Source organism: Bos taurus, chromosome 1 (genome assembly GCF_002263795.3).
Source record: "Bos taurus isolate L1 Dominette 01449 registration number 42190680 breed Hereford chromosome 1, ARS-UCD2.0, whole genome shotgun sequence".
NCBI classification, from domain to species: domain Eukaryota; kingdom Metazoa; phylum Chordata; class Mammalia; order Artiodactyla; family Bovidae; genus Bos; species Bos taurus.
Genome location: NC_037328.1, coordinates 96523612 through 96540191, shown reverse-complemented (window position 1 = coordinate 96540191; position 16580 = coordinate 96523612). Strand labels below are relative to the sequence as shown.

The 16580-nt window shown below is 37.5% G+C and overlaps 1 pseudogene; it reads right to left on the bottom strand.

Moving 5' to 3' along the window:
- Positions 1-6108: 6108 nt before the first annotated feature.
- On the bottom strand, positions 6109-8700 carry LOC101906811 (PDZ and LIM domain protein 7-like; annotated as a pseudogene).
- Positions 8701-16580: the final 7880 nt, after the last annotated feature.

The following is a 16580-nucleotide window of genomic DNA, read 5'->3' as shown; positions in this document are numbered from 1 at the left end:
TTAGGCCAGTTGGGTTGTCTTGGAATTAATAGGAGCCAGTAGTGACTTGAATAGGATTAGGACCGAGTTTCTTAAAAAGAGACGCATTCTCCTTTTCTCAGTGGTTTCACAGCCCACCAAATTCTACTACCTTGCAGAGATGGCCTTAAAACCCCAGTTTATGTGGGCCTGTGATTTTGTACTGCTGTCTCATGAAAAATTCCATTTCTCACTCTTCTGTGTGACTCCATGGTTTACACAGATGTTTCACGTGTGTTGTCCAGTCAGATTTACAGTAAGCAAGTGAACACCCTAAACTGAGCTCAGCATGTAGCTAATATGTGAAAGAGCCAGATTAGGACCCTGGTTCAGGAGTCCACTCTGCTTTTCCTCACACCCCCTAACCTTTCCCTGTTATTGTTAGAAAGTTACAAATATTTAGAGTATATAAGCAGGTAGTGCAGTAAATGTTTTATGTGCATTATTCCTTTAATCTTGACTGTTACTCCTTTTTAAACCTTCAAATTTACTGTTAGAGTTTATACAAAGTGAAATTTACCCTTTTAAGTTCTGTGAGTTTTGAAAAACATGGGCAGTTTTGTAACTACCACTGTAAACCTATAAACAAGGTGCAGAATATTTCTCAAAACTTTCTTTGTGCCTCTTTGTGGTCAGTCCCCTCCCCCAACACCCAGCCCAGGCAACCATTAGCAACTATTTTGTCTGCGCTTTCAATTGTGGAAGAAGGCAGAGAAAAGTTAAATAATTTGCCCCAAATTAGACAGCTAGCAAGTCAAAGAGCCAGGATTGAACTCTAAGGAAGCTTGTCTCCACAATCACTGTTACTACCATATACTATTGCATGCTGCCTGTATACCACCATATACTGCAGTCACACAAGCTTTGGGTTTGGAATCAAATGATCCAGCTTCATGCATTCAACAAATATAGTTGATTCTAGTCAAGTTGCTGAAACACTGGATTAGTGAATATTGAACTGTTGCTACTAGAGGAAGTACACATTACATTCCTGTGAGCATCACATTTTGGTCAGCTAACATATATAATCTTGCTTTATGTGTGCTTGTGTTTGAAGACACTGTGTTTAATTGGTTCATTAACATTTAAGTCACAGCTAACAGCACTGTAATTCATGTACAAAGGAAGCTTATCTAACACGTGTGTTCTCTGTAAGGCATATCACAGCCTACATGTGCTTAGGAACACTAGAGAGCACTACAATACTATATTTGGGGACCATTTTAAACAACCAAGTCATCAACGAAAGTCACAAAAAAGCAAAAAGAAACACAAATAGACTGTGAAAACAACAGTTGTTTACAGTTTGATATCTGAAACAAGAAGGCAGAGCACTGCCTTCTTTGACCTTAGCTAGGAAAATGTGCCTGGTGAGCTGCTGTCTATGGGGTCGCACAGAGTTGGACACGACTGAAGTGACTTAGCAGCAGCAGCAGCAGGAAAATGTGTATTGACTGACTAAAATCTTCCCCTATTTTGTAAATGTCAAAAAATGAGCAAGAAAACACAGCGAAATTTTATTTTGGGGGTCACAAGTAAACTTTAGTAATGAGGTATATTCATAAATATGGAATCCATAAAAAATGAGGGTTACTTTTTATCTTAGTACACTCAGGTCTGGAATGACTGTGTTGATCAGGACAGCCTATTGTTCATTAGGTACTTGCTGTCCAGTGCAGGATACAATCTAGCAATTTTAACAGATATAATGCTGCTAAAGAAATAACTACAGGGTGCTGAAATAAAGGTCTTGGCCCTCTTTATCTGGTCTAGGTATTGTTCAGTTGAAATATAACAATCGATAAATTACTGGAAATGTCCAACCTACCAAGAATGAATCATGAAAAATCTGAACAGATCATTTAGTAGGAAGAATTATAGGTCAGTAATCAAAGGCTCCCAACGAAGAAAAGTTCGGAACCAGATGGTTCCACTGGTGCATTATAACAGACATTTAAAGAAGAATTAATTCCAATTTTTTGTAAACTCTTCCAACATGTTAAAGGTGAGTGACCGTGAACTTCCAGATGTTCAAGCTGGTTTTAGAAAAGGCAGAGGAACCAGAAATCATATTGCCAACATCCGTTGGATCATCAAAAAAGCAAGAGAATTCCAGAAAAACATCTATTTCTGCTTTATTGACTATGTCAAAGCCTTTGACTGTGTGGATCACAGGAAACTGTGGAAAATTCTGAAAGAGATGGGAATACCAGACCACCTGACCTGCCTCTTGAGAAATCTGTATGCAGGTCAGGAAGCAACAGTTAGAACTAGACATGGAACAACAGACTGGTTCCAAACTGGGAAAGGAGTACGTCAAGGCTGTATATCGTCACCCTGCTTATTTAACTCATATGCAGAGTACATCATGAGAAACGCTGGACTGGAAGAAACACAAGCTGGAATCAAGATTGCCGGGAGAAATATCAATAACCTCAGATATGCAGATGACACCACCCTTAGGGCAGAAAGTGAAGAAGAACTAAAGAGCTTCTTGATGAGAGTGACAGAGGAGAGTGAAAAAGTTGGCTTAAAGCTTAACATTCAGAAAACTAAGATCATCGCATCCGGTCCCATCACTTCATGGCAAATAGATGGGGAAACAGTGGAAACAGTGGCTGACTTTATTTTTTGGGGCTCCAAAATCACTGCAGATGGTGACTGCAGCCATGAAATTAAAAGACACTTTCTCCTTGGAAGGAAAGTTATGACCTACCTAGACAGCATATTCAAAAGCAGAGACATTACTTTGTCAACAAATGTCTGTCTAGTCCAGGCTATGGTTTTTCCAGTGGTCATGTATAGATGTGAGAGTTGGACTGTGAAGAAAGCTGAGCGCCGAAGAATTGATGCTTTTGAACTGTGGTGTTGGAGAAGACTCTTGAGAGTCCCTTGGACTGCAAGGAGATCCAACCAGTCCATCCTAAAGGAGATCAGTCTTGAGTGTTCATTGGAAGGACTGATGCTGAAGCTGAAACTCCAATACTTTGGCCACCTGATGTGAAGAGCTGACACATTTGAAAAGACCCTATGCTGGGAAAGACTGAAGGCAGGAGGAGAAGGGGACGACAGAGGATGAAATGGTTGGATGGCATCACCAACTCAATGGACATGAGTTTGGATAAACTCGGGGAGTTGGTGATGGACAGGGAGGCCTGACGTGCTGCTGTTCATAGAGCCACAAAGAGTCAGACACAACTGAGTGACTGAACTGAACTGAACTGAAAGATGAGTGATCACTTCTGGACTCACTTTATGAGGCCAGCATTACTCTATTAAGCAAAACCAGACAAAGACACTACAAGAAGGGAAAATAATAAGCATAGTGCAATATGAAAGTATTAACAACCTGAATTCACGAAGGAACAAATTAGAGGTATGGGATTAATAGATTAAAAACTACTGTATATAAAATAGATAATTAACAAAGACATACTGTATAGCACAGGGAATTATATCTACTACCTGTAATAATCTATAGTGGAGTATAATCTTCAAAAATACTGAATCACTATACTGTACACCTGAAGTTAATATTGTAAATCATCAATATTTTAATAAAAAAGGAAGTCCATTTGCAATTTCTTTGAAAAGAATAAAATTCTAGGGAATAAATTTAACCAAGGAGGTAAAAGATCTGAAAACTCTTAAGACTTTGAAATTGAAGAAGACACAGAATATATTCCATGCTTATGGACTGAAAGAAACAATGTTGTTAAAATTTCCATACTACTCAAAGCAATCTAATATTCAATGCAGTTCCTATCAAAATTCCAATGGCATTTTTTCACATAAATAAAAAAGTCCTAAAATGTGTATAGAACCACAAAATATCCCAAGTAGTCAAAGTAATCTAGTGCAGGAAGAAGAATAAAGCTGGAGGCATCATGTTTCCTGATTTCAAACTATACTACACAGCTGTAGTAATCAAATAGTACGGCATTGTGCAAAAACAGGCACATAGATGAATGAATTATAAAAGTAGTCCAGAAATAAACTCATGCCTATATGGCCAACTTGATGACAAAGGAGGCAGGAATATACAATGGGGAGAGTATAGTTCTTCAATAAATAAGGTTGAGAAAATTGGATAGCCAGATGCACAAGAATGGAACTGGTCTCCTATCTTATACCGCACATAAAAATTAACTCAAAATACATTAAAGACTTGAACATAAGAACCAAAACCATAAAAAACATAGATAAGCTTCTTGACATTGATCTTGGTAATGATTTTTTTGGATCGTTCATTAAAAGCAAAAGTAGCAAAAGACAATATGAACAAGGATTACATCAAACTGAAAAGCTCCTGCATAGTAAAGCAAACCATCAACAATGTGAAAAGACAACGTATGGAATGGAAGAAAGTATTTGCAAGTCATACATCTGATAAGGTGTAAGTATCCAAAAATACATCAAGAATTCATGCAAAATTCAGGGATTTCTCTGGTGGTCCAGTGAATAAGAATCTGCCTTGCAATGCAGGGGATGTTAATTCAAGCCCTGGTTGGGGAACTAAGATTCCTCAAGCTGAGGGGCAACTAAGCCCTTGCACCCTAAATAGAATCTGTGTGCGACAGTGAAAGATCCTGCATGATGCAATGAGGATCCCATGTGCTGCAACTAAGACCTGATACAGCCATATAAATAAATAAATATTAAAAATAAGCAATTATTAGAGCTCTTGAATACAAAACTAGCCATTGTTGTTTTTAAAAAAGAATTCATGCAATTCAGTAACAAAACAAAAAAAAAAATCTGATTTTAAAATGGATGGGATATACATTTTTCCAAAGACATACAAATGGCTCACAGGTACATAAAAAGTTTCTTAACATCACTAATCATGAGGGAAATCAAAATCACGATATTATCACCTCACTCCTGTTAAAATGACCATCATCAAAAAGACTAGAGATAACAAGTGCTGGTAGGTTGTGGAGAAAAGGAAATCTTTGTGCACAGTTATGGGAACTGTAAAATGGTGCAACCGCTATGGAAAACAGCAGGGAGGTGCTTCAAAAAATTAAAAATAGAACTACCATATGATCCAGCAATCCCACTTTTGGGTATATATCAAAAAGGAATGAAAACAGGATATTGAAGAGACATCTGCACTCCCATGTTCATTGCAGTATTACTCACATAATCAAGGTATGGAAATAACTTAAGTGTTTGTCAGTGGGTGAGTGGATAAAGAAGCTGTGGTATATATTCACAATGAATACAATATTATTCAGTCATGTGAAAGAAGAAAATCCTGCCACTTTTGAAACATAGATGAACACATAGATGCTAAGTGAAATAAGCCAGGTGGAGAAAGAAAAATACTGAATTTAGATTTCATTATATGTGGAATCTTGAAAAACAAACCAGAAACATAGAGTAGAAAATTGTGGCCAGGACCTAGGGAGAAATAGGAAGAGATTAGTAAACAGGTATAAACTTTCAGCTATAAGATGAGTAAGGTATAAGGTTGTATTGTATAGCATGGTGAATCAACGCAGTGTTGTATAAGAGAGTAGAATGCCAATGTTCTCATCAAAAAAAGATAAATGTATGACGTATGACATGATGGATGTGCCAATTAACTAGATGGGAGGAATCCTTTCACAGCATGTGTTTGTGTGTGTGTGTGTGTGTACTCAGTTTTGTCTGACTCTTTGCAACCCCGTGGACTGTAGGCCACCAGGCTCCTCTGTCCATGGAATTTTCCAGAAAAGAAAATGAGTGAATTGCCATTTCCTACTGGAGGATCTTCCCCACCCAGGGATCAACCCCTGCCTCTTGTATCTCTGCATTGGCAAGCAGACTTTTTTTTTTTTAAGCAGGGCTAAGAAGTTATTTTCATGCCCAAGCCAGCACAGACCTGGCAGACAGCAGTACCATAGGGCAAAGAGAGAGGACAGTGTCAAATGGAGCCAGGCCCAGTGCCAGTAGGGCAGCCAGGGCTAGGCCAGCAGGAGGCTCAATGCAGGGGCAACAAAGGGATGGGTGAGGTAGGCAGAAGCTGGAAGCGCCAAGGGGAGGTGCCCTAGGTGGAAGAACAGAAAGAGAGGCAGAGGGGGCAGCCAGCCAGCGAGGGCCAAACTACCATTGCATGTTGAGCACATGGGCAGAGTGCCAGGGGTGCCAGTCCTGGAGGTGGGTGTGGCATGGGCCCTGCAGCTCCAGGACATAGTTTTCCCTTGGTTTCTTCAGGTGCTCCTTATCAGGTCTTGCATGAACTCAGTGCTCGTGAGGTGGGCGAGGATGCAGAAGAAATGGGGCTGGCCTGTCCCAGACCTCGACTGCCAGTCTTCCATGTCCTCCATCAGCCACTACTTGCTAAGCAGCTGTCCATTCTGCTACAGGGCACTGTCAGCGAGCGGGGTTGCCCTGAAGGCCAGGTGTATTGTTGAGGGAAGCACTGGGTGCAAAGGTGTACTGCCTGGGCAGGGGTGGGAGTGGGGAGAGGGGGTCCATGGCGAGGGGCCAGGGCCTTCTGCTGTTTCCTCTGAGGGGACTGAGCCCTGCTGAGACCAAGGCTGAGGCTCTCCCCACAGGCGTGGATCTTGTTCTGGGCTTCCATGTGTATGAGGCCCCCTGCATTCTCACCATCAATACTCAGCACCCAGTCACCCACGGCCATGCTGGATGAGGCGTTCTCACCATCAACACTCAGCACGCAGTCACCCACAGCCATGCTGGCCTGCGCAGCTTTACCTCCAGGACTTAGTGAGCCAGGAGATGGAGAAGGGCACAGTGAAGTCCTTGCCCACCTGTGGCCAGAAGCCCCAAAGTGCTGGCCCCTCCAGCACCACTTTAAAGGAATCTATGGTGCTGCTCCTGCTGGGATTGTGAAATGATTCCCAGGTGGCGCCTGTGGACAGAACTCCAAGTAATAAATTAAAAAAAAATAATAAATTGAATGTCATCAATATTGAAAATATTTGTACCTTGAAGGACAACATCAAAAAAGTGAAAATAAAATCATACAAAGAAAATATTTGCGAGTCATATATTTGATAAGGGATCTGTATACAGAAATGTAAAGGTCTTACAACTCAAAAATTAACAGAAAAATAATTTTTAAAAATTGGCTAAAGATTTGAATAGATGTTTCTCCAAAGAAGATATGCAAATGGTTATTAAACACAAAAAACTTATCAACATCGTCAGTTATTAAGGAAATGCATATCAAAACTACAGTGAGACACCATTTTACACCCACTAGAATGACTGAAATGAAACACAGTAACAATTGTTGCAAGGATATAGAGAAATTGGAATCTTCATACATTGCTAGTGGGGCTGTAAAATAGCACAGCTGCTTTGGAAAAGAGTTTGGCAGTTTCTCAAAATATACAACTTAGAGACAGCATATGACCTAACAATTCTACATCTAGTTATATACTCAAAAGAATTGAAAATATTCATCCCTGCAAAAAACTTGTACATTAATGTTCATAATAGCATTATTCATCATAGTAAAAAACTAGAAAAAACTTAATTGCTCATCAGCTGATGAATGGATAAATGAAATAAGCTATTCTATATAATGGAACATTCAGCAATAAAAAGGAAGAAGTACTTATAAATAGTAAGTGTGGATTATCCTTAAAAATTATGCTACATGAAAAAAGCCAGTCGCAAAGGCTGCATGTTGAATGATTTCATTTATATGAAATGTCTAGAATAGGCAAATCCATAGAAACAGACAGTAGATTAGTGATTGCTGGGACTGGGTGGAGGAGAGAATGGGAGATTATTGCTAATGGGTACAGGGCTTCTTTAGGGGTGATGAAAAGGTACTGGTAATAGATAATATGGTTGTACAATTCTGAATATACTAAAAATCACTGAATTGTACATTTTAAAGGGGAAATTACATGATAAGTGAATTATACCTCAATTATGTCCAACCTAGACAGCATATTCAAAAGCAGAGACATTACTTTGCCAACAAAGGTCCATCTAGTCAAGGCTATGGTTTTTCCTGTGGTCATGTATGGATGTGAGAGTTGGACTGTGAAGAAAGCTGAGTGCCAAAGAATTGATGCTTTTGAACTGTGGTGTTGGAGAAGACTCTTGAGAGTCCCTTGGACTGCAAGGAGATCCTACCAGTCCATTCTGAAGGAGATCAGCCCTAGGATTTCTTTGGAAGGCATGACGCTAAAGCTGAAACTCCAGTACTTTGGCCACCTCATGCGAAGAGTTGACTCATTTGAAAAGACTCTGATGCTGGGAGGGATTGGGGGCAGGAGGAGAAGGGGACGACAGAGGAGGAGATGGCTGGATGGCATTACTGACTCAATGGACGTGAGTCTGAGTGAACTCCAGGAGTTGGTGATGGACAGGGAGGCCTGGCGTGTTGCGATTCATGGGGTCGCAAAGAGTCGTACATGACTGAGCGACTGAACTGAACTGAACTGAAAGCTGTTACTTAAGAAAAGATAAAAAATGAGGATTAATACTCATCTACTCAGCATAAATAATTTCACCATACTACAGTGAGTATCCTTTTGCGACCCTACGCCTTTATATGCTTTAAATGAAAAACTCAATTTGTTGTCATTACTTTCCTGAATATTAATTAAAAAGAGAAAATCAATATAATTCACCACATTAATAGAAAAATGTTGAAAAACATACAATTATCTAAGTGGATGCAATAAAAAAGTGACAAAATTCAGTACCCATTGCTGAGAGAAACAGCAAACTAAGAATATAAAGGAACTACTTCAACCTGTGGGGTGGAGGTGGCCAACTAATGCCATATTCAACAGTGAAAGACTGAACATATTCTCTATTTCTTTTCTATTGTGCCCCACAACAAATTGCAACAAATTTAGTGCCCTAAAATAACACTCATTTAAAAAATTACACAGTATACATCAGAAGTCCATGCCAGGGTGGCTCAGTTTTTTCTCTGGATTTTAACAGGCCAAATTCAAGTTTTCAGCAGAGCTTTTTTTTTTTTCTGAAGGCTCTGAGGATGAATCCACTTCTAAGTTCATTCAGGTTGTTGACAGAATTCAGTTCCATGCAGTTTTAGTATTGGAGTTCTATTTCTTTGATGGTTGTCAGATGGAGATTGTGCTCAGCTTGTAGAGGTCACTTGTGTAACTTGGCTTATGGCCCCTTTCCTCCATTTTCAAAATCAGCAATGGCTAGTCAAGTCCTTCTTATGCCTTGAATCTCTTTGAAGAATTCTTCTTCATCTGTCATCTACTACACTTCTCCTTCTTTAGCATCTCTCTGACTCACTTTTCTGCCTTCTTCTTCCACTTTTAAGGGTTTATGTAATTACATTGGACCCAGCACAATAATCTTCCTAATTTAATGTTGAGCTGATTACTACCTTAATTCCATCTTTAGAGTCCCTACACAGCATACCCAGGTTGGTACAGACATACCTTGCAGATATTGTGGGTTTGATTCCAGACCACCATAATAAAGGGAATATCACAATAAAGTTAGTCACACAATTTTTTTTTGGTTTCTCAGTGTATGTAAAAGTTATATTTATACTATAATATAGTCTAATAAATGTATAGTAGCACTATGTCTTTAAAACGTATGTATCTTAATTTAAAAATGTTTTATTACTAAAAAAAAGTCCAACCATCATCTGAACCTTCAGCAAGTCATAGTTCAGTTCAGTTCAGTTCAGTCGCTTGGTCGTGTCCAACTCTTGGCAACCCCATACACTGTGCATCAAGGTCTTTTCCAATGAGTCAGTTCTTTGCATCAGGTGGCCAAAGTATTGGAGCTTCAGCTTTAGCAACAGTCCTTCCAATGAGTATTCAGGACTGATTTCCTTTAGGACTGACTAATTTGATTTCCTTGTTGTCCAAGGGACTCTCAAGAGTCTTTCTCTAACACCACAGTTCAAAAGCATCAATTCTTCAGCACTTTCTTTATAGTCCAACTCTCACATCATACATGACTACTGGAAAAACCATAGCTTTGACTATATGGACCTAGCTTTGACTATGTGGACCTTTGTTGGTAAAGTAATTTTTATTACTGCTTTTTAGTATGCAGTCTAGGTTTGTCATAGCTTTTCTTCCAAGGAGCAAGCATCTTTTAATTTCATGGCTGCAGTCACCATCTGCAGTGATTTTGAAGCCCAAGAAATTAAAGTTTGTCACTGTTTCCATTGTTCCCTATCTATTGGTCATGAAGTGATGAGACCAGATGCCATGATCTTTGTTTTTTGAATGTTGAGTTTTAAGCCAGCTTTTTCACTCTCCTCTCTAACTTTCATCAAGAGGCTCTTTAGTTCCTCTTCACTTTCTTCCAGAAGGGTGGTGTCATTTGAATATCTGATGTTACTGATATTTCTCCTGGCAATCTTGATTCCAGCTTGTGGTTTATGCAGCCCAGCATTTCACATGATGTACTCTGCATATAAGTTAAATAAGCAAAGTAACAATATACAGCCTTGATGTACTCCTTTCCCGATTTTGAACCAGTCAGTTGTTCCATGTAATGTTCTAACTGTTGCTTCCTGACCTGCATACAGATGTCTTAGGAGGCAGATAAGGTAGTCTGGTATTCCCATCTCTTTAAGAATTTTCCACAGTTTTTTGTGATCCACATAGCCAAAGGCTTTAGCATAGTCAATGAAGCAGAAGTAGATATTTTCCTGGAATTCTCTTGCTTTTTCTATGATCCAACAGATGTTGGTAATTTGATCACTGGTTCCTCTACCTTTTTTAAATCCAGCTTGAACATTGGGGAGTTCTCAATTTACGTACTGTTGAAGCCTAGCTTGGAAGAATTTTGAGCATTCCTTTGCTAGTGTGTGAAATGAGTGCAATTTTGCGGTAGTTTGAACGTTCTTTGGCATTGCCTTTCTTTGGGATTGGAATGAAAATTCACCTTTTCCAGTCCTGTGGCCACTGCTGAGTTTTCCAAATTTGCTGGCATATTGAGTGCAGCACTTTCACAGCATCATCTTTTAGGATTTGAAATAGTTCAGCTGACATTGCATCACCTCAACTAGCTTTGTTCATAGTGATGCATCCTAAGGCCCACTTGACTTCACACTCCAGGATGTCTGGCTCTAAGTGAGTGATCACACCATCATGGTTATCTGGGTCATGAAGATCTTTTTTGTATAGTTTTCTGTGTATTCTTGCCACCTCTTCTTAATATCTTCTGCTTATATTAGGTCCATACAGTTTCTGTCCTTTATTGTGCCCATCTTTGCATAAAATGTTCCCTTAGTATCTCTAATTTTCTTGAAGAGATCTCTAGTCTTTCCCATTCTATTGTTTTCTGCTATTTCTTTGCATTGATCATTTAGGAAGGCTTTCTTATCTCTCCTTGCTATGCTGGAACTCTGCATTCAGATGTATATATCTTTCCCTTTCTCTTTTGCCTTTTGCTTCTCATCTTTTCTCAATCATCATCTGAGCCTTTAGCAAGTCATAATAGTAACATCAAAGACCACTGATTACACATCACTACAACAAATATAATAATAATGAAAAAGTTTGAAATACTGAAAGAATTGCCAAACTGTGACACAGGAGGGACATGAAGTGAGCAAAAGCTGTTGGAAAAATGACACCAATAGAGTTGCTCAGCACAGTGGTGCCACAAACCTTCAATTTCTAAAAAGTGCAATATCTGCAAAGCGTGATGAAGTGAGGCGGAATAAGATAAGGTATGCTTGTATTTGAATAATCAGGAGATGGGAATCATAGGGGACATTTTTAGAATTCTACCTACCAAGTCCTCTAAGAACAGGAATAAAACAAGGATTCCACTATAATCGCTTGTATTCAACATTGTATTGAAGATGCTACCCAGTGCAACAAGATAAGAAAAGTATACAGATAAGAAGTTACTTTATTTATGATGTTATGAACATCTAGTTGAAAATTCCATAGTATATAAAAGGGACTAGAATTAACAAATGAGTTTACAAGAATTGATAAATGAGGATACAAAGCCAACAGGAAAATCAGTTATATTTCTATGTTAGTGACAATTATAAATTAAATATTTTAAAAAGGAACCATTTACAATAGCATCACAAAATTGAATACTTATTAATAAAATAGATGTAAGACCTGTATATTGAAAACTGTAAAATAATAAAAATATTCTGGAGGTAAGGTAAAGAAGACTTAAATAATTGGGTACATATGTCATGTTCATGGATCAGATGACATAATATTGTTAAGTTGTTTGTACTTCCTAAATTGATCTATAAATTAAATGCAGTCCTAATAAAAATTCCAGTAGGCTTTTGTAGAGAAAGTGACAAGCTTATCCTAAATCTATATTGGAAATTCCAAGGACTTAGACTAACCAAAGTAATTTATAAAAAGAAGAACAAAGTTCACTACCTTATTTCAAGACTTATAAAACCACAGTAAAAAATCTCCAACAACAAAAGACAGTCCATTTTTTAAAAATGGGCAAAGGACTTGAACAGACATTTCTCAAAAGACTGTACAAATGTCTGAAATACATATAAAAAGATGCTCAACCTTATTGGTCCTTAAGTAAATGCAAATCTAAACCACAATGAGATACTCTTCACTTTCACTAGAATGGCTGTAATTTGAAAAAGCAAAACAAAACAACATGTATTGTTGAGGAAATAGAGAAATTGGAATGCTTGTGCATGCTGGTGGGAATGTAAAATGCTGTAGCCACTGTGCAAAATAGTTATGTCATTTTTCAGAAAGTAAATATAGTATGATCATATGACCTGTTAATTCCACTGGTAGGCATATACCGCAAAGAATTGAAAACCGATAAACAAATACTTGTATACAAATGTTTATAGCTGTACTGTGCACAATAGCCAAAAGGTGGAAACAACCACGTCTTATTCATGGATGAATGAATAAGCAAAATGTGCTATATACATACAATGGAATATTACTCAACCATAAAAAGGAGTTGAGTATTGATATGTGCTACAACATGAATCTGGAAAATGTTATGCTATGTGAAAGAAGCAAGATACAAAGTCACATATCTATTATTCCATTTATATGAAATGTGCAGATTAAGTAAATTTGTAGAGGCAGAAAGAAGACTGATGGTTGCCAGGGCTAGAAGGAGGAGAAAAATCGGGAGAGACTGCTTCTGGGTAGAGTTTTCTTTTGGGGAGATAAAAATTATTAAATACATAGAAATATTTATAGCTGTGTGTATTATCAAGGTTGGTATACAGGTATATATTTCCTTGCTCTGTCAGCTGAGAAGGCCTGCAAGTATAATGGCAATAAGCAAATCTGTTGCCCAGATCTTTGTTTATAATATCATTTTGCAATAAAAGGATCTAGGACTTCTTGGAGAAATGTCTGAGTCTACAATTAGAGCAGGAAATACACAAGATAAGCCTAGAGCATTTTGTAAGTCCAGCTTGTGAAAGTGAAAGTCGCTCAGTCATGTCAAGACTCTTTGTGACCCCATGGACTATACAGTCCATAGAGTTCTCCAGGCCAGAATACTGGAGTGGGTAGCCTTTCCCTTCTCCAGGGGATCTTCCCAACAGTGATTGAATCCAGGTCTACCGCATTACAGGTGGATTCTTTACCAGCTGAGCCACCAGGGAAGCCCCCAGAATGTAAGGAAGTGCTCAAAAAACAAAACAGAACAGAACCAAAACAAAAGAAGGGGGATGAAAAGAAAAAAAACCTTACATTGTAGAACACCTTGAACGCAAAGTAAAGTCACACTGGATGATAACCCAAAGTATAAAATAAATGTTCATGAGTACATACTGATATAGGCAAGTGATTAAATTACTAAACAAATGGGAATAATAGATAAGTTATCAGCACAAAAGAATTCAAAATAATTTATGTAGCTTTTCCAACCTTAAGGAATTGAAACATGACTCCCTGTTCAGTAAGTTTGAGCTTCATATAGTGACCTTCTTCCTAAGAGATATGGAAATGGAGAAAAAGTATCAGTGGGGAAGCCTTTCAAATGCTACATTAGCCAAATGATCAAGGTCAATAGCAACAAATGAATAGTGTTAGATTATAGCTCTAAGTATAAAAATAAATATCATGAGTCCATGGTAATATAAATAAATGATTGAATAAACAAGGCGAAAATGAATGGAGGAGAAAAGACAAGTCTCCCTTGTAGAAAAATTCCAAATAATTTATGTAGATACTCTGCCCTCAAACAGAGGGCACATAAATCCCAGCTGTGCCTGGTGACTACCTTTCAAAGAGTACAGTATAGAGAGAGGAAAAAAACCATGACTTTAGGCTGGAGAAACACGTCAACACTACATCAGCGAGGTGATCAAGGCCAATATCAACAGTGGTAAACAATATTGATGATGTGTACCTTTGATATGATGTGAAAAAAATGACACTTTATCTCTGTAGTCTAAAGCCCCTATTAGTCTAAAGCCCTAAAGCCCATATTCCCAGTTTAATCATGAGAAACACAGCAGTAAATTCCAATAAAGGGACATTCTACAAAATACTTGACTAGTACGCCTTAAAACTGTAAGATCATTAAAATAAAGGGAGTCTGAGAAACTGTCACAGCCAAGAGGAACCCAAGGAAACAGGATACATGGAATTAATATCTTGATAGGATTCTGGAACAGAAATATACATTAGTTAAAAATAAAAACCTAAGGAAACTTGAGTAAACTATAGACTTTAGTTAATATCGGTTCATTAATTTTAAGAAAATACCATAAGATTTTCTTATGTAAGATGTTAATAATAAAAGAAAATGAATGAGGGAGTCTATGGAAACTCTCTTACTATATTCTCAATTTTTCTGTACATCAAAAACTTTTGTAAAAAATATGTATATGGGAAGTGGCTTATATTCCTACTAATTAAAGAAATCCTAATAATAAATGCAAACAATAAAAAAATGGGCAAATGACTTGATCAGATACTTCTCAAAAGAAAATATATGAATGCCCGGTAAGTGCATGAAGTACTTAATATGACTAATCAGCAATGAAAAGCAAAAGTAAAACCATGATGAAAAAACTACTGTAAACCCACCACAATAATGAAAATTAAAAAGACTGAAAAGACCAAATGTTAACCAGGATGTGTAACTCCTGGGATTATAAAATGGCACAACACTTTTGGAAAATTTTGACAGTTTCTTATAAAACAAAACAATTCCAATTTTAGTTACTTAACCTCCAGAATGAAAAAAAAAGTATAAAACAGCTTGAACATGAAAGCTTATTGCATTCTCACTCACAGTGGTCATGTAGGGATGTGAGAGTTGGACTATAAAGAAAGCTGAGTGCCAAAGAATTGATGGTCTTGAACTGTGGTGTTGGAGAAGACTTTTGAGAGTCCCTTGGACTGCAAGGAGATCCAACCAGTCTATCCTAAAGGAGATCAGTCCTGGGTGTTCATTGGAAGGACTGATGTTGAAGCTGAAACTCCAATACTTTGGTCACCTGATGCGAAGAGCTGACTCATTTGAAAAGACTCTGATGCTGGAAGGGATTGGGGGCAGGAGGAGAAAGGGACGACAGAGGATGAGATGGCTGGATTGCATCACTGACTTGATGGACGTGAGTCTGAGTGAACTCCAGGAGTTGGTGATGGACAGGGAGGCCTGGCATGCTGTGGTTCATGGGATTGCAAAGATTTCGACACGACTGAGCAACTGAACTGAACTGAACTGACTCGCAATAGCTAAAAACTAGAAATAATCCAAATGTCCATCAATATTTATCTTTATTGAATAAACAAGTTGTGTTTTATTTATAAAATGGAACATTAATAAGCAATAAAATGGAAAAAACTACTGATAAACCCTAGTGATATGCATGAGTTGAAAGAAGCCAGAACATTATGCTAGATGGAGAAGCCAAATATGAAATAATTCATACTGTAATGTATTTTATATGATGTTCTAGAATAGGAAAAATTAATCTATGGTGGGAAAAAATCAGAAAAATTAATTCCAAGAGAATAAAAAATTATTCTGAGAGGTATATGGATGCGGGGCATGAGAGGACTTTATTGGGTCATTTAAACGTTCTGTATCTAAACGTGTGGATTACCTGGATGTATGCATTCATCAAAAGTCATTATATTGTAAAGATATGTGCATTTCACTATAAATTTTACCTAAATAGAAAACTCTTAAGGGATAAACTTGAAGAACAAATAGAATTTTTAATTGATAATTTTAATAAATTGAACAATTATTTTTAAAGAATCCTTGAATATTCTTTCTGTGTTTAAAAAACTATCAACAGAGACTTTAGAAAGAAATTCAAAATTAGATAATTTTCTCCAGAGATTTTTGCTGAGAAGAGATGGAAAGAAATATTATGACAGAGTCATATGTGGAGTCAAAGGAAAGTTATTTTACTTGTTTGTATATAAAGTTTCTGTTTTGAATGAATCTTAGATTTGTAGAAGTGTTACAAAGATAGTCAAGAGGTCCTATATACCCTTTACTGAGTTCTCCCTAATGTTTATATCTTACATAACCATTTTACATTTATCCAAACTAAGAAATTGACATTAGTACAATATTATTACTAAAGTAGAAATTTTGCTGAGATTTCATCAGTTTTCCCATTGATTTTT